This window comes from Triticum dicoccoides, chromosome 5B, assembly GCF_002162155.2.
Source record: "Triticum dicoccoides isolate Atlit2015 ecotype Zavitan chromosome 5B, WEW_v2.0, whole genome shotgun sequence".
NCBI lineage: Eukaryota > Viridiplantae > Streptophyta > Magnoliopsida > Poales > Poaceae > Triticum > Triticum dicoccoides.
The window spans coordinates 656,623,208-656,645,645 of record NC_041389.1 but is presented as its reverse complement, the minus strand read 5'-3'; the positions used below and the strand labels follow the sequence as shown (position 1 = coordinate 656,645,645).

Genomic DNA, 22,438 nt, shown 5'->3' with positions numbered 1-22,438 from the left:
CATGACACCCTTTACCTGGCACTTTACTAATTTGTCCTCTGGCAAGTGGGTCCCGCAAACAAAGAGCAAAATACCCTTGCCAATCGATTGACCAGAATCGATCCAATCGCTCATCGTTCTCATCCCCTTCCCTCGCACAGGAGGCGAGTCTTTCTCTCCCGCTCCCTGCACGGCGGCAGCGGCTACTGGACTCGATATCGGCGGCTACTAGAATCGGCGGCGGCGGCAACTGGACTCCCGGCCAGGAGGTGAGTCTCTCTCCCGCTCCCTCCCTCTCTCCTGCTCCTCTCCTCGGGCACATAGGGTTAGGGTGACTAGTCGCCGCCGCCGACCCTCAAGTTTTGCTCCGCCGCCCTTTGCGGTTTGGTCCACCGCCAGCAACCACCTGCCTGTGCGCCGCCACTCCAGCCATCACTTGCCCGTGCGTCCCCATCGCCCGTGTGCCCGTGCGCGCCGCCACTGCTGCTGCACTTGGCCGTGCGGGGTCAGTTGCTGGATTTGTCTCAAAATCATATATGTAGATTTGTCTCAAAAATTATTTGCTTACTTGTTTGTTGTTGCAGACCACATCATTCAGATTGTTTGCTTGCTTGTTGTTGCAGACCACATCATTCAGATGAGCTAGGTGTTGGAGATGGCTGAACCGAAGACGGGTGAGCACGTTGTTGCAGATGGCTTCGAATTTCCTCTTTTCTTTGTTCCGGAGTTGAGGTGAGAAAGCAAAGTAGCTTCTTTTTGGTGCTCATCTGAATGCACGTTAGCGAATAGACGCTAACTCCATCATATATTGTTCGTTATTGGTCATTGTCGAGTAGGCCGCCTCCGCCGCCGTTGGTTTTCACATTAACTATTAGAGTAGCTCGTTATGTCTACAAGCTTGATGATGGAAGCGAGCAAGTTGTTAACAAACATGATGTTGTGTTTGATTTCAACATTCTGGTATGTCATGGCTTAGCTTCAATGAAGCTGTGGCAGAACATATCAAAATGGGGATAGGCCAGGAGGTGCGGTTGTTTGCATTAGACACTGTCGAGAGCACAGTTGATCTTGTACTTAATGGTCAGCAACTAAATTCGCATTTTATTGGCAATCATTGGGACTTTGAGGCCAAGAAATCATTTCTGTTAGCTGAGGTTGTTACGTTGGAGGCACCCAATGCAAAGAAAGTAGGAAAGAGGCCTCCAAAACAGCCAGCTGCTCCCAAACAGCCGCGTGCTCCCAAACATCCGCGCGCTCCCAAAAAGCCAGCTACTCCCAAATAGCCAGCTGCTCCGAAAAAGCAAGCTGCTCCAAAAAGCTAGCTGCTCCCAAACAGCCGGCTGCTCCAAAAAAGACAACTAACAAATCTGTAGAATGCAGTGTTAGCTCCTCTGTGGTTGTTGACAATTCAAACTTGTCAGCTTTCGAGATGGCACAGACAATGGGTAGTCAATATAGAGTTTTTCCTGATGATGTGGAGTTTTCACCAGATGATGTTGACCACCCGGCCACAATGCAATCTCTAACTGTTTTTGATGTGGTTGATAGTACTGAGAGATGTGAGTCCTCCGTGGTTAATCAGGAAGAACCACTCATAGATTGGAGCTTGATTGAGATAGATCCTCCATAAAGTATTTTGAGATGCATGTTTGACCCCTCCATTAAATGTGATTACATCAACAATAACCTTGCCGAGTCTTTTAATGGTTGGATTAAAGATTACAAAGATTTGCCACCTGATGAGCTAGCTGACACTCTTAGAGAGCTAGTCATGAAACTTCATGAGAAAAGGAGAAAGATTGGAATGAAATTGAAAGGAAAAATTATTCCAGCCATCATCCAACAGATTCATAATAGGACAAGGGGACTTAAACATTTGAAAGTTGGGAAATCTGGAGTTGCAAGTTGTGAGGTGAGGGACACAAGTAAATACAACTTGCGACATGTTGTGAAAACTGACCAAAGCGAGTGCACATGCTTGGAGTGGCAGCACACAGGGAAGCCTTGTGAGCATGCACTTGCTTTCTTGCTAGATAGAAGGAATCCTAGATGGGAGGATTATGTGCATGACTATTTCTCTCTAGAGAAGTTTCGGGTAGCATATGCTGGAGAGATTGAGCCATTGACAAATAGGTCTCAATGGCCACATGTACAATTTCCATTTGACATGGAGGCTCCATTAGACAATAAAAGAGGTGTTGGAAGGCCTAGAAAGAACAGGTACAAGAGCTTCCTCGAAGGTGGAGATGGTGGTCCTAAAAAGAAGAAAGAACAGGTACAAGAGCTTCCTCAAAGGTGGAGAAGGTGGAGAAGGTACAACATCTAGGCGACAAGAATAGATGCAAAAGATGCCACAGTTTAGGCCACAGGCAGTCCACGTGTCCATTGAATGGACCAAAGACAAGGTACTTGTAAATGATCAATGTTTATTTCATCACTTGTAATGATTAATGTACTAACTTGTTTACGTGCAGGAAAAGAAAGAAGAGAGCAACAAGGTATCCAGCTGATGATGATGCCTCGGCACCGGAACCTGAAGTGGCAGCCCCACAACTTGAAGTTGTTGTGACTCCCAATAGGCACATGATCACTATGCCACTTAGTCTTCAAGGCAGTCCCAATCCAGTGACAAGAAGGTAACATACCCACATTCTATAGTAATGTTTAATTTTCCTTGCAATTCTTACATTTCTCAACACAAGCAGGATGTTGGCTACGGCGTTGGCTGATGAGGCAACACATGCAGCACCACAACTTGAAGTTGTTGTGACTCCCAATAGGCACATGATCACCATGCCACCGAATCTTCAAGGCAGTCCCAATCCTGTGACTAGAAGGTAAACACATCAACTGTTCTTTGTAATGTTAATTTTTCCTTCCAAATCTTATATTTCTCAACACATGCGGGATGTTGGCTATGGCATTGGCCGATGAGGCATCGCAGCAACCTACCCCAATTATGAAGGACACCACGATGGCATATGACATGGCCTCAACCTCGAAAGCTAGGAAGTTGACCCCGAAGAGAAGGAAGATCTAGTGTTGTGCATCATCTTCTATTTTCTCTATGCTTTTGGTTGTAATATGTCAAACTTGGCACCCATTACTTTGTGTTCAACATGGCACCAATTATTGCCTTATGTTTTTGGTTGTAATATGCCAGACTTGGCAGCCCCTACTAATTTGTGCAACATCACAGCCTTATGTTAGATGATGTATGAAAATGGATGATGTATGGACATGTGAAATATATGTTTTATGCTATATTGTGTTCAAATTGTGTGATGGTACATGAATATGTTCATCTGAAAATATATGTTATATTTTGAATCATATGTGCATAAATTTTGTGAGAAGTTTGAAAAACAACCAAAATGTTGTCCAAATTAGGCCAAAATGATACCCAAATTCTGCCCTTTTTTTTGAACAACCCAAAAAAAATTGAAATAATTTCAAAAAAACAACCATATACGTGTGACTATTCTGCTATAATTTGAGCTCATTTGGATGAGCCATTTTGGAGGAAATTTAAATTCATTTTTTCAGTTGTAAATTTTGACAAAATTTTGAAAGTTCTTGGTTTTTTTGAAAAAAAACAGAAATTCAACAATAAAATCTAACTATTTTGGGAATTTTCAACTTATTTGGATCAAAGGTTCAATGTTCCATGTATTTCAAGTTTTAGATCAGCTAGTTTGCATAAGGGACAATGAAGAGGTGCAGCACGTACTAGTCCCTCGAGCAGCAGCAACAGCACGTTCAGAATGGGAGCAACGGCGGCTGCCAAGAGCAGCTCGCCGTGAGCAGCAGGGAGAGGCGACGAGATGCAAGGGGATCAAGAGGAAGAGGTGGTGGTGGGGCAGCAAGGGACTCCAGGGAACAACAGGGCGACGACAGTGGTGGCGTTTGTGTGTCAGGAGTGAGCAAAAGCTAGAGTTCAGCCCATGTGTTTTAGTCAAACAGGTAAAAGGGCAAAAGTGTCCTCTATTTTATGCACTAGAGTTGTTTCTCCTTTGCAAAGATTATTTTTGTTAACACAAGTGGCGAAAGAACAAAGTGCAAACTAAGGGGGGGCACCTGATCAATTTCAATGTAATCCGTGGCAAATTATCAAAGACCAAAGTAAATGGTGGCAAATAATCAAATCGCTCGTTTGAGTATTTGTTGTTACATCAAAAGAGCTCTTGGTATGAGAGTGATATCGTGTTCAGTATCAAGATATACTAAAGGGAAGCTTGTTGTGCTTTACATGCTGAAACTGTAATGGATTGGATTGGACTACAAAGCTGAAACTTATTTGGATATCTGGCAAGGGGTTGTCTCTCTCGGCACGGGCTACAAGTGATCGCCCCGCTGGGACACGGAGGTTGGCTGCCTTTCTCTCGCACACAGTAGTCCCTGTTGTGCGCCGCGCGATGTGGGAATCCGATGACACCACGTCGCCCACCTCATCGCCCAAGCACCCCCTTGTCGAGGACGGTTACACACAGCTCAGCGTTGGCGACGTGGATCCGCAGCTTGCTCCTGGCGTGGATGCAGATCCCGTTTCTTTTCTGAAGGAAAGAACAGGCCATGGTTCTCTTCTTTTAGAGGGGAAGAAGATCAACACTGGCACAAAGCAGCTACAGCCTGCTGAAGCTAACCTCCCAGAACGTGTGCCTCCCTTCGCCCCCGCTGCTGGTGTGCTTCGGTTTTTAGTACCACCTCACCCAGCCGAGGAGCATCGAGAGGAAGAGCTGGCTATAAGACGAGGGCCGGGTGCCACCTCTTTTCAGCAGCCCAAAGGGCGGGAAGCAGAGGCCTTTGGTCCTGGTTGCTGCCACCAACCAGGACTAAAGGGGGGGAATTGGTACCGGTTGGTGCCACCAACCGGGACCAATGCACCCCTTTAGTCCCGGTTGGTGGTACCAACCGGGACCAAAGGCCTTGTGCTGGCGCGGTGCGGTGGGAAGTTTAGTCCCACCTCGCTAGCTGAGAGAGCTCAACACCTGTTTATAAGCTGCGGTGCAGCTCAGGTGTTGAGCTCCTCTCTAATATGCAGGCATTAGTTGCCTACCCTTGTCACTGCCGTGTTGGGCCTATTGGGCCTGCATCCTGGCCCATGTACAGATGGGTTTCTAGTCGTATGCAGGCCGTGTGGCCCATTAGGAGGCATTTTTTATTTTTTCAGTATTTTTTGTTTTTTGAATTATTTATTTTCTTTTGATTTTTGCTTTATTTTTTATTCCTTTTGCTTTTAGCTTAGAAAAATTATAACCTTTCTGTTACTCCATTAGTTTCCAAATTTGAATAGTTTAAATTTTAATTCTTTGAATTTTGTGTGAATCACTAGTTTGTGTAAATTTTAATTCTTTTTCCTGTTATTTAATATTACTGTGTTTTATCATTATATTTAAAAACATATTTTGTTATTTTAATTTCTATCAAAAAAATCTTTATGACAATTCTTTTTGCTACTAAAGTTTCTAACAAAAAATTCTTTATGATAATTATTTCTGCTTTTCATGTTTTGAACCAAAAATACTTTGATAATTTTAGTTGCATAAATTTTATATAATTTTAGTTTAAAAAATACTAGAGGTTTATAAAAGCTTTTTAGTTGATTCCTTTTGCTATTAGAGTTTTATAAAAGCATTTACTGTTTTTTTTTGAGCTATAAGACCTTGAATTGAAAAGCATTTCAAATGAACTCTGAAAAGGTTGAAAGTTGGCATGGTATCATCATTTCACCTACATAGCATGTGCTAAAAAGTTGAGAGGGTTATGGAAAAAACTGGATACACTTCGTGTACAAAATGGACAATCTCTTTCGAAGTATCAGGGTTTCATACGGAAACTCATCTATTACACAAGGATTTCATTTTTTAAAACTTATTTGAACTCCTGACTTTGTGTGTGTTCAAAATGCACCATTCAAAGCCACATCATCAATTTTCAACCCTTTCTGACTTCATTTGTTATTTTTCATGCATTTACTGATTATTTTGAGCTATAAGACCCTGAAATTGAAAAGCATTTCAAATGTACTCTGAAAAGGTTGGAAGTTGGCATGGTATCATCATTTCATCCACATAGCATGTGCAAGAAAGTTGAGTGGGTTACGGCAAAAACTGGATGCACTTCATGTACAAAACGAACAATCTCTTTCGAAGTATCAGGATTTCATATGGAAACTTGTCTGTTACAATAGGCATTTCAAATGAACTACGAAAAGGTTCAAAGTTAGCATGGTATCATCATAATAGTTGTGGACAAAGTCTTCACTTTTTCTTCACTTGTGTCCTTGCCTTATTGCGCCGTAACCATGGATAATCTTCATCATTTATCAGGATGCTTGGGTCAGCCTTGACTTTGAAAGGAGGAATTTCATGAAACTTTTCATAATCTTCGGACATGTCTATCTTGCCCTCCACTCCCATGATGTCCCTTTTTCCTGAAAGAACTATGTGGCGCTTTGGCTCATTGTATGATGTATTCGCTTCCTTATTTTTTCTTTTTCTCGGTCTGATAGACATGTCCTTCACATAGATAACCTGTGCCACATCATTGGCTAGGACGAACGGTTCGTCAGTGTAACCAAGATTGTTCAGATCCACTGTTGTCATTCCGTACTGTGGGTCTACCTGTACCCCGCCTCCTGACAGATTGACCCAGTTGCATTTAAACAAAGGGACCTTAAAATCTACTCCGTAGTCAAGTTCCCATATGTCCACTATGTAACCATAATATGTGTCCTTTCCCCTCTCGGTGGATGCATCAAAGCGGACACCGCTGTTTTGGTTGGTGCTCTTTTGATCTTGGGCGATCGTGTAAAATGTATTCTCATTTATCTCGTATCCTTTCCAAATCATTACAGTCGAAGATGGTCCCCTGGACAACGAATACAACTCCTCACAAACAGTGTTTTCACCTCTGAGACGTGTTTCCAACCAACTACTGAAAGTCCCGATGTGTTCACATGTAATCCAGTCGCCGCACTGCTCCGGGTGTTTGGAGCGCAGACTGTTCTTGTGTTCATTGACATAATGGGTCACCAAGGTAGAGTTCTGTAGAACTGTGTAGTGTGCTTGAGACCAAGAATATCCATCCCTGCATATTATTGTCTCCCCTCCAAGCGTGCCTTTTCCAGTCAGTCTCCCCTCATACCGCGATTTAGGGAGACCTATCTTCTTAAGGCCAGGAATGAAGTCAACACAAAACCCAATGACATCCTCTATTTGATGGCCCATGGAGATGCTTCCTTATGTCCTAACGCGGTTACGGACATATTTATTTAGGACTCCCATGAACCTCTCAAAGGGGTACATATTGTGTAGAAATACGGGGCCCAGAATGACAATCTCGTCAACTAGATGAACTAGGACGTGCGTCATGATATTGAAGAAGGATGCTGGGAACACCAGCTCGAAACTGACTAGACATTGCACCACATCACTCCTTAGCCTTGGTATGATTTCTGGATCGATCACCTTTTGAGAGATTGCATTGAGGAACGCACATAGCTTCACAATGGCTAATCGGACGTTTTCCGATAGAAGCCCCCTCAATGCAACCGGAAGCAGTTGCGTCATAATCACATGGCAGTCATGAGACTTTAGGTTCTGAAACTTTTTCTCTGCCATATTTATTATTCCCTTTATATTCGACGAGAAGCCAGTCGGGACCTTCATACTAAGCAGGCATTCAAAGAAGATTTCCTTCTCTTCTTTGGTAAGAGCGTAGTTGGCAGGACCTTCATACTGCTTTGGAGGCATGCCGTCTTTTTCGTGCAAACGTTGCAGGTCCTCCCATGCCTCAGTTGTATCTTTTGTCTTCCCATACACGCCCAAGAAGCCTAGCAGGTTCACGCAAAGGTTCTTTGTCACGTGCATCACGTCGATCAAAGAGCGGGCCTCTAGGTCTTTCCAGTAGGGTAGGTCCCAGAATATAGATTTCTTCTTCCACATGGGTGCGTGTCCCTCAGCGTCACTCGGAACAGCTAGTCCGTGGGGACCCTTTCCAAAGATTACGTGTAAATCATTGACCATAGCAAGTACGTGATCACCGGTACGCATGGCGGGCTTCTTCCGGTGATCTGCCTCGCCTTTGAAATGCTTGCCTTTCTTTCAACATTGATGGTTGGTCGGAAGAAATCGACGATGGCCCAGGTACACATTCTTCCCGCACCTTCCCAGGTATATACTTTCGGTGTCAGCTAAACAGTGCGTGCATGCGTGGTATCCCTTGTTTGTCTATCCTGAAAGGTTACTGAGAGCGGGCCAATCGTTGATGGTTAAAAACAGCAATGCGTGCAGGTTAAATTCCTCCTGTCTATGCTCATCCCACACACGTACACCGTTTCCATTCCGCAACTGTAAAAGTTCTTCAACTAATGGCCTTAGGTACACATCAATGTCGTTGCCGGGTTGCTTAGGGCCTTGGATGAGAACTGGCATCATAATGAACTTCCACTTCATGCACATCCAAGGAGGAAGGTTATACATACATAGAGTCACGGGCCAGGTGCTGTGATAGCTGCTCTGCTCCCCGAAAGGATTAATGCCATCCGCGCTTAAATCAAACCATACGTTCCTTGGGTCATGTGCAAACTCAGCCCAGTACTCTCTCTCGATTTTTCTCCACTGTGACCCGTCAGTGGGTGCTCTCAACTTCCCGTCTTTCTTACGGTCCTCACTGTGCCATCGCATCAACTTGGCATGCTCTTTGTTTCTGAACAGTCGTTTCAACCGTGGTATTATAGGAGCATACCACATCACCTTCGCAGTAACTCTCTTCCTGCGAGGCTCGCCGTCAACATCACCAGGGTCATCTCGTCTGATCTTATACCGCAATGCACCGCATACCGGGCATGCGTTCAAATCCTCATACGCACCGCGGTAGAGGATGCAGTCATTAGGGCATGCATGTATCTTCTCCAATCCTAGAGGGCATACGACCTTCTTTGTTGCGTACGCAATGTCGGGCAATTCATTATCCTTTGGAAGCTTCTTCTTCAATATTTTCAGTAGCTTCTCAAATCCTTTGTCGGGCACAGCATTCTCTGCCTTCCACTGCAGCAATTCCAGTACGGTACCCAGCTTTGTGTTGCCATCTTCGCAATTGGGGTACAACCCTTTTTTGTGATCCTCTAACATGCGATCGAACTTCAGCTTCTCCTTTTGACTTTCACATTGCGTCCTTGCATCGACAATGACCCGGCGGAGATCATCATCGGGCACATCGTCTGGTTCCTCTTGATCTTCAGCAACTTCCCCCATTGCAGCATCATCGGGCACATCGTCTGGTTTCTCTTGATCTTCAGCAGCTCCCCCCATTGCAGCATCACCGTATTCAGGGGGCACATAGTTGTCATCGTCCTCTTCTTCTTCGCCGTCTTCCATCATAACCCCTATTTCTCCGTGCCTCGTCCAAACATTATAGTGTGGCATGAAACCCTTGTAAAGCAGGTGGGTGTGAAGGATTTTCCGGTCAGAGTAAGACTTCGTATTCCCACATTTAGTGCATGGACAACACATAAACCATTCTGCTTGTTTGCCTCAGCCACTTCGAGAAAATTATGCACGCCCCTAATGTACTCGGAGGTGTGTCTGTCACCATACATCCATTGCCGGTTCATCTGCGTGCATTATATATAATTATGTGTGTCAAAAGTAAGAAAATCAGACAAATATCTATCTAAAGTAAGAAAATCAGACAAGTATCAGAAAGAAGATAAGAACAAGAGGCTCACCACGGTGGTGCCGGCGACGAGATCGGCGCGGGCGATCAACGGTGATGAAAACGGGGACGGGGCGTGACGGAGCGCTAAATCTAGACAAATCTCGAAAAAAATGGAGCTCCGAGGTCGAGCTTTGAGAGGAGAAAGCTTAACTAGTGTGGCTCGGGCATTTCATCGAACACCTCATGTGCTTAGGAGGTGAACTAGAGCACCCAAATGCCCTCTCCTCGCCGGATTGAAAAAACAGAGCACTGTGGAGTGCTCTGCCGCGGCGGTGGGTATATATAGGCAAGTTATTTGTCCCGGTTCGTGGCATGAACCGGGACTAAAGCACCCCCTTCTGTCCTGGTTCAAGCCACAAACCGGGACCAATGGTTGTGGGCCAGGAGCGAGGACCAATGGTCCCGGTTCGTGGTTTGAACCGGAACAAATGGTTCCACACGAACCGGGACCAATGCCCACGAGGCCCCGGCCGCCCCCTGGGCTCACGAACCGGGTCTAATAACCCCCATGGGTCTCGGTTCTTGAAGAACCGGGACTAATGGGCTGGCCAGGCCCGAACATTAGCCCTGTTTTCTACTAGTGAAAGCAAGTTAATGATTTACCTTTTTATGTGAACAAGATATGCAAAGTGGACAAAAATTGCCTATGATGCCTCTGTTGCTCCACACCTACAGTTTATGATTGCAACAAACTTTTCACGAGGAATTCGGTACACGACCACGAAACAGTTAGCAGCCCATAAAATATAGTAGAAAGTCGTGCATAAACATGGGCTCTTTGTGGTGTAGAGAAGTCTAGTAGCCTTTCTATATGGTGAACCATGATATAAAACGGCACCATACATGGACACATAGTATCTACACCTGAGCTTAAATGCTCCCTTATGAATAGTAAAATCAAAAAAAGAGTAAAAAAAACTCAAAAAAAATCTGATTTTTTTTATGGTAAACTTTGGCAAGTATTTTGTATGCTTGCAAAATTTCAGCACGATACGACATTCGTGTAATGCATGGCAAAAAAAATAAAACGATGTTCCAAAAATGCTAGTTTTGAAAACATTTTGGGGTGCTGATTTTGTTTTTTTTCGCCACGCCTTCCACGAATGTTGGTTCGTACTGAAACTTTGCAAGCATACAAAACATTTGTCAAAATTTACCAAAACAAAATTTCAGAATTTTTTGAATTTGTTTACTAAATATTTTTATTTTTACTGTTCACGGGGGAGCATTTGAGCTCGGGAGCAGAAAAGGACTTTCGCACCAGACACTCCTTATTCCTTAACAATAGGTATTTTCTTCCTTCCACAAGAGTTTGTTCCGACATTCACTTTGCATCAATTAGTATTTCACATGCTACTTACAATTTCAAAGTCAAAAGTAATCGAAATCGTGTGCCAGCGGGACATACGAAATACATGATACATGTGCAGTCATCCACAACCATTAACAAGATGGACCTGTGTAAGGTCGTACCTAACTTACCGGCAACCCATGAATGGTTGGTGACTAATATAAATCGTGAGTTATGATGTAGTACATCTCTTCATCTCTTCATCAATCGTGAGTTATATTTTGATGTACGAGAAGAAGTAACATCAGAAGAGCTCCTGGTATGGCAGTGATACCGTGTTCAGTATCAGGATGTACTAGAGGGAAGCTAGTTGCGCTTTAATTACATGCTGAAACTGTAATGGATCGGGCTACAAAACTGAAACTTTTTTGAATATCTGACGAGGAGTCGTCTCTCTCGGCACAGGCTACAGTCGACCACCCCGCTGGGACATGGAGGCTGCCTTTCTCTCACACGCAGTACTCCCTGTCCTGCGCCGCGGTGTGGAAATCTTCATCGGCGACGAGGATCCGCAGCTTGGTCCCGGCGTGGATGCGGATCCCGTTTCTTTTCTGAAGAAAAAATTGGCCACTGTTCTTTTTTCTTTTTCTTTTGAGGAATGGCACAAAGCAGCTACGGCCCATATCTCTCGTCCTTCCTTCAGGCCCGCTGAAGCGAACCTCCCAGAACGCGTGCCTCCCTTCACCCCCGGCTGCTGGTGCGCTTCGAATTTTTGTCCCACCTCGCCCAGCCGAGGAGCATCGAGAGGAAGAGCTGGCTATAAGAGGAGGGCGAGGTGCTACGTTCTCCTTACTTACCTGGACGGGGTCGACGGGCGATCAACAAGGCCCGTGGCCTGGGTCGATGGCCCACATTGCACTTGGTGGGTGCGTCGGCCCATCATCTCCCCTAAGTGGGAGAGTGAACGTCATAATTTGTGGTAGAGGGGGTACGCGTTCGCGCGGCCCCTGCCAATTCTTTGAAATTAAATTTTGCTCCTTGGCCTGGCCTGTTTCTGAAGTCTGCTACTACAATGCAGTCCTCCTAGTCGACAGATGCAGTTTCTTCAGGCAGTGTGTTGTACTCTGAACAGAGAACAAAATTCAGTAATTGCTGGAGGGTTCTGATCTAGACATATGCGTCTGGTGCTTGCCAGGTTGTACATTCTGGTGCTCTCTACCTTCTTGTTGCAAGTAAAAAATCTGCCTGGAACTGAACTTCTAAGCATAGCATTTCAACGCGAGAAGTTCTTGACAGGAAACCTAGCTCTAGCTTAATCCCTTTAGCCTGAATCTAAATGGAACGTCAACAACTTTACAGTCAGATGCGCTACCAACCTAGCAATTCTCTGTGCTAAATGAACAAACAACACCCCGCAAAGCTCATAGCAAGCATTCATCGACTCAAGAGCAGGTACGCACATGCTAATCAACACAAGCATAAGGTTGAGTGCAATACATGTATGTCTTCTTGATGTTCAGGGCCAGCAACCATACACCAAACCAAACCAGGTGTGTTTTTCCATTACATGCAACGTAAAAAACCAAACCATGCGCCTGCAGAGGAATCCCTTCCTCACACATTGATAAACCCATAAGGGCCCCGCCATGCCTCTTCAGGCAAAGCTACACCTAAAACTTGTCAGTTCCAGCAAAAAAAGAAGATTCGGTAAGTAGTTCAACACCGTACATAACTGCTAAAGGAAAACTGCCTCTCACTAAGCTCTAAACACTCAAGGATGGAACCACTTGCAAAAGTTTCAGAGCTCCTACCACCGTGAACATGTAACGACAGTAGACAAATCCTGCAACAGAGCCACTGTTCTGTTCTGTTCCGTTCTCTGCGGGAGGAGCGATTTTCCAGAACAAGCTGGCAGAGAACAAACTTAAAATAAATAACATTTTCATGCATGCTGAACTCCAAGCTGGCTCCAGCCTCTCATCTCATGTTCAGCCAGTGTGTTCTTTTAATGACAAAAGAAGGGGCCATACATGGAACTGAAGGTACGCAACACAGGAGGGATCTGATACAAGTGTGGTACAGCAAGACTGCAACATGTCCAAGATGAACTATCTGCGCTACATTATGCGTCCAGGTGAATCATGATCCAGATGAACATGTCCATTGGTGTCAGATCATTGCATTCTTTTGCAAAAGAATCATGACCAAGCATTTTACTTAGCCGACTTGGCATTTAAGAGACAGGCAACCAAGTAGCATTGTTTGCAGTTTTGCACGAAATACTCTCCAATGCAGTAAACTAACTCTGTGCTTACCTAAGTAGGCTACATATAAGACAGACTTGCAAAACAAAAGATGGAAGAGTCCACGTTAGTTCTGAGTTCACAGTATATACTGATTTAGTGAAGAAAACCCCTTCCTAGACATGGCTGGGCATGACTGGTTCAGAGTGTTTTATTCATGATACCGCAACTATCCTGTTTCTTTTTCCTGTTTTCCAAAATGAGAGCAGTGGCCAGATGACAATTATATTCTGGAAAGGTCATACCTAAATGCTGTACATCAATCGATCAAAATATAACGAGATACAAAAAAAGATACTTGAGCTAACCAGTATACCACTCTTTTCTCGGTGGGACATCCCTTTTTTTTTCTCCATGGGACATCCTGACAACATTAAATTCCATAAAACAGTTAGTAGAGCTTATTGACGAAGGTTAGGAACTAAACGGCCTTTACTAGGTGTCATGACCCCAAAATAAACACCCCGTGTGTTTGTGATGCCACACAACAATCCAACTTTATTTGTCATCTCACCAAGATTGATTCCTACACCAATGGCACAAGCATATGGCTATACCGCCAAGATATATAGTAAGATGTCTCGCCAATATTGACTTTTATATGTATTCATTAATTAGTGTGAACTGATTATGAAGTCCTTAAAACATGCACAGCAAATGGTGGTCCCTCCCCAACGCTTCTACAACAGTCTATCCAATGCAGCTTTAGAAACTCTGGCGCCTAGCAATCCGTCATCCTCATTGCCGTTGTCCAACAACTAATACTCGGTCCAGATGGGTTTATAAGTCGGGCATAGGTTTTCAGGTCATCGGTTTGACCGATAAAAACTATGTGGTCAGAAACTACATTGGACAATATATGACAAATGTTTTCCTTGTCAAAATGAAGACCTAATAACCCGTGCCGGACTTATAAACCCATTCGGAAGGAGTGTGTCTTTATTGAGTGCAACCTTCTTACATACGCATAACTTAGCTGCCGAGGTTTTGTTGTTGCCACGGTAGAAATATAGCATGCATATGGATCTGTGTTTGGCTACCTACAACTTTTAGCCTACCATGTTAGGAAAAAAATTATAACTTTATGTGTTGTTAAAGAGAGCTTCCTCTTGGCGCAATGGGTGGGGTACGTTGGTCTGTGTTGTCCTCGGGTCTTGATTTTGCTGTACAGGTCTTCGGTGTTGGTTATGATGCGGCTTGGTTGCTCTATGGTTTGCCCCATTGCCATTGGCATGAGGTTGGTCTAGGTCGAGCATGTATCGTAGTTCGCATGGTGGGGGTGCTTCGTGGATGTGGCTACTATCCTTGTGATTGGTGTTGTAATGACTTGTATCCGGCTTCTTTGCCTCTTCTTATCAATATATAATATGCATGTTTGTGCGTATTCTAGAAAAAAAAGAGGCTTCCTTGAGCTCGATAATAGTGGCCGGTTGTTGACATCAGATTTTGGCACGGCATAAAAGAAAATGAGATGGCTTCGAGTGAAAGGGTTTTCAGCATGGAAAGTTTCACATCGCCGAGTGGAACAACTTTGATGTTTAGGTTATCATCATCCGAACCCATCTTAGGGATCAAAATTGTACTCCGAGTGGCAGAATTCAATGTTCCGAGTGGTTTTCGGCCGATCACGCCTTCAATACTACCTCGGATGAAGAATCACTCTAAAGGAATTGTCTTCATCTCGTCGAGGCAATCAATTTTCATATATAAATCATCTCAATCCGTGTTCGTATGCCAAAGTTAGAGGCAATACATTGCAGACCAAACCTAAACAGGAATATCACACGAGGTACCAGACACCCTGTCTGATGGGTCGCGCGAGCAATTAGGCCCTCAAGAAGGCCTTGAATCGAAAAACCTTCAACATGAGAAAGTTTTGCCTCGTCGAGCCGATCGATTTTCATATATAACTCGTCTCAATCCGAGGTCGTATCAGACCTGGAGAGGCAAATCAAGATCAGGCTATGTTTTCAGTCGGGAAGTCCGAGTGAAAAGCTTACCATCCGAGTGAAAACTTACCGATCGAGTGAAAGTTTGCCGTCCGAGTGAAAAGTTTGCCATCCGAGTGAAAATATAGTCTTTTGAGTGAAATTTTCCTCCAGGTGAAAATATTCCGAGTGAAAAGATTACCGTCGGAATGAAAACTTGCCGATCGAGTAAGATATTGCCTTCCGAGTGAAAATATAATCATCCAAGTGAAAGATCGTCTTCCAAGTGAAAATCTTGCCATCCGAGTGAAAGATTCTAACATCCGAGTGAAAAGTCCAGTCGGAGGATCCGAGTGAAAGACTCTAAATATCCGAGTGGATGAGCTCGAATCCGAGTGAAACTGAACATGTGCCCGAAGGTTTATCAATATGACCTCAGATGGAGAAGTGTTCAATACAGAAGTTGTGTGTATCGTCAAAACGGTAAACTTTGGTTTTGGAGTCATCATCATCAGAGATAGTATATGGCCTGCAAATTCGCTACGAGACTCAGACAATCCAGTCTGCTGCAAGACCGAGTCCGACTGGAAGGTAAAGATGACCTCGAAAAGTATTCAAGATGGCCTTATTTGAAAAAGTGATCAATATAAGAGTTGTTCGTCTCGTCGGGGCGCACAAATTTGATATTTGGGCCGTCTTGATAGGAGATCATATGCAAGCTCGACGGCCCATGCAAGGAGGAAGACAGAAGTTGGGCCAGATTCAGACTGAATCCGAGGTGGAATAGAACTAGGACTCTAGGACGTGAATTCATGTAATTTTTTGTAAGGAAAGTCTAGATGAATCATTTACTTGTACGGGAAGTCCAGCCGCCTCTTATATATGTTGGGGGTGATGGCCGATTAGACAACACACAATCGAACAAATCAATATACTACTTTTTCAAGTCTACGTTTTATCTCTCCATCGTTTTTCTCTCTCGTTCTTCGTTGTTCTTCGTGTTTGAGAGCTGCGAATCTCGAGGCTCTAGGGGCGAGCAAATAGACCTAGGGCAGCCCATAGCCGCCACAATCCCTGACGGGGTCCCTCCCGGGTGCGCGGAGTTTCGGGTCTGCAAAAGCGCCCGCCGACTGTCCTGCGTATCAAGCTGTCGGTCGGGTCTCCTTCGACGTAAGCTGCGGTGCATCACCCCTGACGTCGAGGGTACATGTGACGTGTTCGTGTGTCAACACACTTTTTGGCGACTCCGCTGGGGAACGAAGATCAATCATCATCATCCACCAAGTCCGATCTTCCCAGGCCATCTGAGGTAGACGCCGATAACATCATTAAGCCCAGTCTTGATGAGATATCGGCCGATCATCGCCAGGTCTATGAGGAGTACAAGAAGGCGCGTGACGAGAAGGATCTGCAGGAGTTCCTTGCAAAGTTCAAGAAGGATCGCCAAGGCAACATCGCTCCGATTGAAGAAATCAAATTCCCTCCTCTTCAAGCCGAGCAGGTTAAACCCTCTGTAAGCACTGCCTTTTCTCCTGAGCAGTGGGCTGAGACTGAGAGTCGTATTGCTGATGGTAACAATCTAGTCTATCAAAATTTCATAGAAAATACTAATGCTCAGAAGAATATATCTCAATCATCTAGTGGTAATGGCAGTATAGCTGCTAGTGTGCAAAGCCCTAATCTGACTTTACCTATTTCATCGGCGCCTCCCATGCCGATGACTTATTATCCTACACAAACAAATCAGATGGTGGCTACACCCATTAATCCTATTATGAGCATGCCAGGTTTGGTGGCAACGCCGAACCAAACCCTACCTACAGCTATAACCACTCGACCACCAGCAAATTATGGGTCGACGTACATGCCACAGTTCCTACCTACAACTAGTAGTCCTACTCCTCCTATGCCACTGCCACAAGTTTCATCGTCCACTATGGATGATGGTCTAGCCAATCTTAGAGAGGAGATGTGATGCGGAGCATCCCTCGACCATCACCATGGACGTCACACCACCACCGCAAGCACCTCGTGGACCAATGACAAGAGCACGTGCATGCACCGTCGAACCCGAGGTTAACTCTTTCCTCTTCGAGTTTCATTCGGATTCACTCGAGAGTCGGATTCTACCTCAAATGGAAACTCTATGCACTTGTAGGTACCAAGAAGAGAACCATGAAGAGGCGAGGACGGAGACACATGCACCTATGGTGAATGAGAAGGAAGAAGGACGCGCGCGGCGTGAAGCAAGAGTGGTTGCGGACCACCCGGGGTGCCCGGTCACCAACACCCCCGGGTGCCCGGCCACCAGCCGTCGGCTGGCCAAGGCCCTGGCCACCCCGGGTGCCCGGCCCTGCCCGCCTCGGCGTTGGAGCTGCCCACCCCTGGTGCCCGGGTCGCCACCCCCGGGTGCCCGGCCCCTGCCAGCCCCATTCCGGGTGCCCGGGCCATCACCCCCGGGTGGCCGGCCTCCTCTTGGGCGCAGCCTAGCCCCCCCACCGAGTGCCCAGGCTCTCAACCCCCGTGTTCCCGACCCTCTACAGCGCCCCGACCAAGGCTCCCTGACCGGCCCGGGTGCCCGGCCACCTACCACTGCACCACCTCCGGGTGCCCGGGCCCCTTTACCCCGGGTTCCCAGACCCCCCGCGTGCCTGCGTGCACTTTTGGGATTTGGTCCCTTGTATCCCCCTCTTCCTCTCATTTCGTCCTAGACTATATAAGCACCTCCCCTAGCTCATTTGTAGGATAGCTAAGAATAGACACAAATCATAGATCTTAGCTCATGTACCTCCCCTTGTGGGATTCCTCTTGAGAGAGAAGACTCCATTGGAGTGCAAGACCTCCATTGGAGAAGATCCCTAGGGATTCAAGCCCCCCTCGAGGGAAGGATCTACCTAGATCATCAAGCCCTCATCTCCTTCATAGGATTTGGAATGAACTCTACCATGTATCTTGTTTCCCTTTGATTGTTCATGTACCTTGTGGATCTTGTGTGTTTGTTGGTCCAGTGGATGTGTGATTGGACTTGTTCTTGAGTGTTCCTCTTGTTTTCTCTCTTGTGTTCATCTTGTTCTTGGGGATTCCCCCTCCAATTCGTGAAAGATCTTCACTTAGGGTTCCACCCTACAACATCTTGGTATCATGAGCCACGTTTATCACGAAATTGGAGCATCCCCTCTTTGTTTTCTAGCCTAATTTTGTGTGTTCTTCCCCAATTTTGAAAATTCCCCACCAAAAATAGCCCCAATTTTTTTTTGTGATTTGTTAGTTTGATAAGGTTTTGTTGGATTTGATCCATGGATTTGCTTGGTTTTAAGTGGATCTAGCAATCCCCCATTCCATCTCCACCTTTCCCTCCATGAAGTCCGCCAATTTCTTCCATTTATCCACGAATTTTCGCCCAAATCCGTCACCCCCGGGCACCCGGACCTCAAACCCCGGGCACCCGGACCCCCCGCGCATCTCCGTTGACCACCCCGGGTGCCCGCACCCCGGCCCCCGGGCTGTTTGCCCCGAACCACCCCGGGTGCCCGCACCTCTTGCCCCCGGGCACCCGGACCCCCGGGCCTCTTCTTCAGCCCAACCTTGCTGACCACCCCGGGTGCCCGCACCCCCAAACCCCGGGCACCCGCACCTCCCAGAAATAGCCCACCAACAAAAACGGCTTCGGTCATAACTTTTGCTCCCGGAGTCCGTTTTTGACGTTCTTTAGCTCGTTGAGTAGCTATTGACATCCCCCATCCATATAGATAGGTTTAAACACCATTTGACTCCATAAATTTTTTTGGCTTTTTGGCATCTTTGCCTAGGCCATCCACCATATCATCCGCAAAACCACCATAGCTTTCCGCAACCTAACCCATTTTCGATCCATATAGCATTTGTGGTTGCTTGAGTGGTGACTTGAGTCTCCTAAGGTGTTTAGACTACTTAGGGATGGTTGCTTCGTCATCAACCACCACCACCACCACCACTTCCGCATTGCTAACTCTGGAACCACCAACGCATTCCGCTACCATCATTTGACATTTTCCTTGAGATTTTTGAGTTCGCGGTTTTTACCGTTCAGTTTCGGCTACATAGGGACGGGTATACACCATCTTGGTATCTACATCAAGAACACCGCCACTCATCATCGCCACAAGGTCGTCATCGACATCGACCACTTCACCATTTTGACAACCTAACCGTAAGCAAGAACGGCAACCTCCGTATCACCTTGGTATCATGGTATCCCTTCATTGTACATTCTTGCAATTACATTGTTAACCCTTTAGCCCATTTTGCGTCACTTGCCTATCGAGACTAGCCATTGACTATTGCCGGCAATGTTACTTGTGCACATTAGTGATCCGTACCTTCCATTACATACATACCATATCATATTGGTGTCATCTTGGTATCATCATATTATCCCTTGTGTCACAAGATTGTTCCCGCATATACACAATTGCTATTTTGGTTTGTGCATTTGGCATAAGTGGCCATATGAAAAAAAACTTGTAAGCAAAAAGAAAGCAAAGAGCTTGTGAGCAAGAGCCATAGCATCATACCACATTGCACATAAGATTTCCATATCCGATTGTTGGGGAACGTAGTAATTTCAAAAAAATTCCTACGCACACACAAGATCATGGTGATGCATAGCAACGAGAGGGGAGAGTGTTGTTCATGTACCTGAAGGAAATATGCCCTAGAGGCAATAATAAAGTTATTATTTATTTCCTTATTTCATGATAAATGTTTGTTATCCATGCTAGAATTGTATTAACCGGAAACATAATACATGTGTGAATACATAGACAAACATAGTGTCACTAGGCCTCTACTTGACTAGCTCGTTAATCAAAGATGGTTAAGTTTCCTAACCATAGACATGAGTTATCATTTGATTAACGAGATCATACCATTAGGAGAATGATGTGATTGACTTGACCCATTCTGCTAGCTTAGCACTTGATCGTTTAGTATGTTGCTATTGCTTTCTTCGTGACTTATACATGTTCCTACAACTATGAGATTATGCAACTCCCGTTTACCAGAGGAACACTTTGTGTGCTACCAAACGTCACAAGTAACTGGGTGATTATAAAGGAGCTCTACAGGTGTCTCCGAAGGTACATGTTGGGTTGGCGTATTTCGAGATTAGGATTTGTCACTCCGATTGTCGGAGAGGTATCTCTGGGCCCTCTCGGTAATGCACATCACTATAAGCCTTGCAAGCAATGTGATTAATGAGTTAGTTGCGGGATGATGCATTACGTAACGAGTAAAGAGACTTGCCGGTAACGAGATTGAACTAGGTATTGAGATACCGACGATCGAATCTCGGGCAAGTAACATACCGATGACAAAAGGAACAACGTATGTTGTTATGTGGTTTGACCGATAAAGATCTTCGTAGAATATGTGGGAGCCAATATCAGCATCCAGGTTCTGCTATTGGTTATTGACCGGAGACGTGTCCCGGTCATGTCTACATAGTTCTCGAACCCGTAGGGTCGGCACGCTTAAGGTTTCGATGACAGTTATATTATGAGTTTATGAGTTTTGATGTACCGAAGGATTTCGGAGTCCCGAATGACATCAGGGACATGACGAGGAGTCTCGAAATGGTCGAGACGTAAAGATCGATATATTGGACGACTAGATTCAGACTTCGGAAAGGTTCTGTTTGATTCAGGTATTTTTCGAAGTACCGGGGAGTTACCGGAATTCGTCGGGGAGTATATGGGCCTTATTGGGACATACGGGAATAGAGGAGAGAGGACAAAAGGAAGGAGGCCTGCGCCTCCCTCTGGTCCGAATTGGACAAGGGGAGCAGCCCCCTTTTCCTTCTCCCTCTCCTCCTCTTTCCTTCTCTCCTACTCCAACAAGGAAAGGAGGAGTCCTACTCCCGGTGGGAGTAGGACTCCCCCCTTGGCGCGCCTCCTCCCTAGGCCGGCCGCCTCCCCCCTTGCTCCTTTATATACGGGGGCAGGGGGGCACCTCTAGACACAACAATTGATCTCTTGATATCTTAGCCGTGTGCGGTGCCCCCTCCACCATAGTCCTCGATAATACTGTAGCGATGCTTAGGCGAAGCCCTGCGACGGTAGAACATCAAGATCGTCACCACTCCGTCATGCTGACGGAACTCTTCCCCGACATTCTGCTGGATCGGAGTCCGGGGATCGTCATCGAGCTGAACGTGTGCTAGAACTCGAAGGTGCCGTAGTTTCGGTGCTTGATCAGTCGGGCCGTGAAGACGTACGACTACATCAACCGTGTTGTTCTAACGCTTCCGCTTTCGGTCTACGAGGGTACGTGGACTACACACTCCCTTCTCATTGCTATGCATCGCCATGATCTTGCGTGTGCGTAGGAATTTTTTTGAAATTACTACGTTCCCCAATAGTGGTATCAGAGCCAGTTTTTGTGCGTAGATGTTATATGCACGAGTAAAACACAAGTGAGTTGTGGGCGATACAAGTCATACTGCTTACCAGCATGTCATACTTTGGTTCGACGGTATTGTTAGATGAAGCGGCCCGGACCGACATTACACGTACGCTTATGCGAGACTGGTTCTACCGACGTGCTTTGCACACAGGTGGCTGGCGGGTGTCTGTTTCTCCAACTTTAGTTGAACCGAGTGTGGCTACGCCCGGTCCTTGCGAAGGTTAAAACAACACTAACTTGACAAACTATTGTTGTGGTTTTGATGCTTATGTAAGAACGGTTCTTGCTCTGCCCGTAGCAGCCACGTAAAATTTCCAACAACAAAGTAGAGGACGTCTAACTTGTTTTTGCAGGGCATGTTGTGATGTGATATGGTCAAGACGTGATGCTATATTTTATTGTATGAGATGATCATGTTTTGTAACCGAAGTTATCGGCAACTAGCAGGAGCCATATGGTTATCGCTTTATTGTATGAAATGCAAACACCCTGTAATTGCTTTACTTTATCACTAAGCGGTAGCGATAGTCGTAGAAGCAATAGATGGCGTAACGACAACGATGCTATGATGGAGATCAAGGTGTCGCGCCGGTGACGATGGTGATCACGATGGTGCTTCGGAGATGAAGATCACAAGCACAAGATGATGATGGCCATATCATATCACTTATATTGATTGCATGTGATGTTTATCCTTTATGCATCTTATCTTGCTTTGATTGACGGTAGCATTTTAAGATGATGTCTCACTTATTATCAAGAAGTGTTCTCCCTGA

General features: G+C 45.6%; 1 long non-coding RNA gene and 1 other non-coding gene across 2 annotated transcripts; both read left to right on the top strand.

Annotated features, from left to right (window-relative positions):
• Positions 1-2,509: 2,509 nt before the first annotated feature.
• LOC119306868 lies at positions 2,510-3,188 on the top strand. Its single transcript, XR_005149063.1, has 2 exons — positions 2,510-2,615; positions 2,685-3,188. It is a non-coding gene; the product is annotated as an uncharacterized LOC119306868 (long non-coding RNA).
• Positions 3,189-11,839: 8,651 nt separating this feature from the next.
• On the top strand, positions 11,840-12,001 carry LOC119313130. Its single transcript, XR_005151519.1, has one exon. It is a non-coding gene; the product is annotated as a U1 spliceosomal RNA (small nuclear RNA).
• The last annotated feature ends 10,437 nt before the right edge of the window (positions 12,002-22,438 follow it).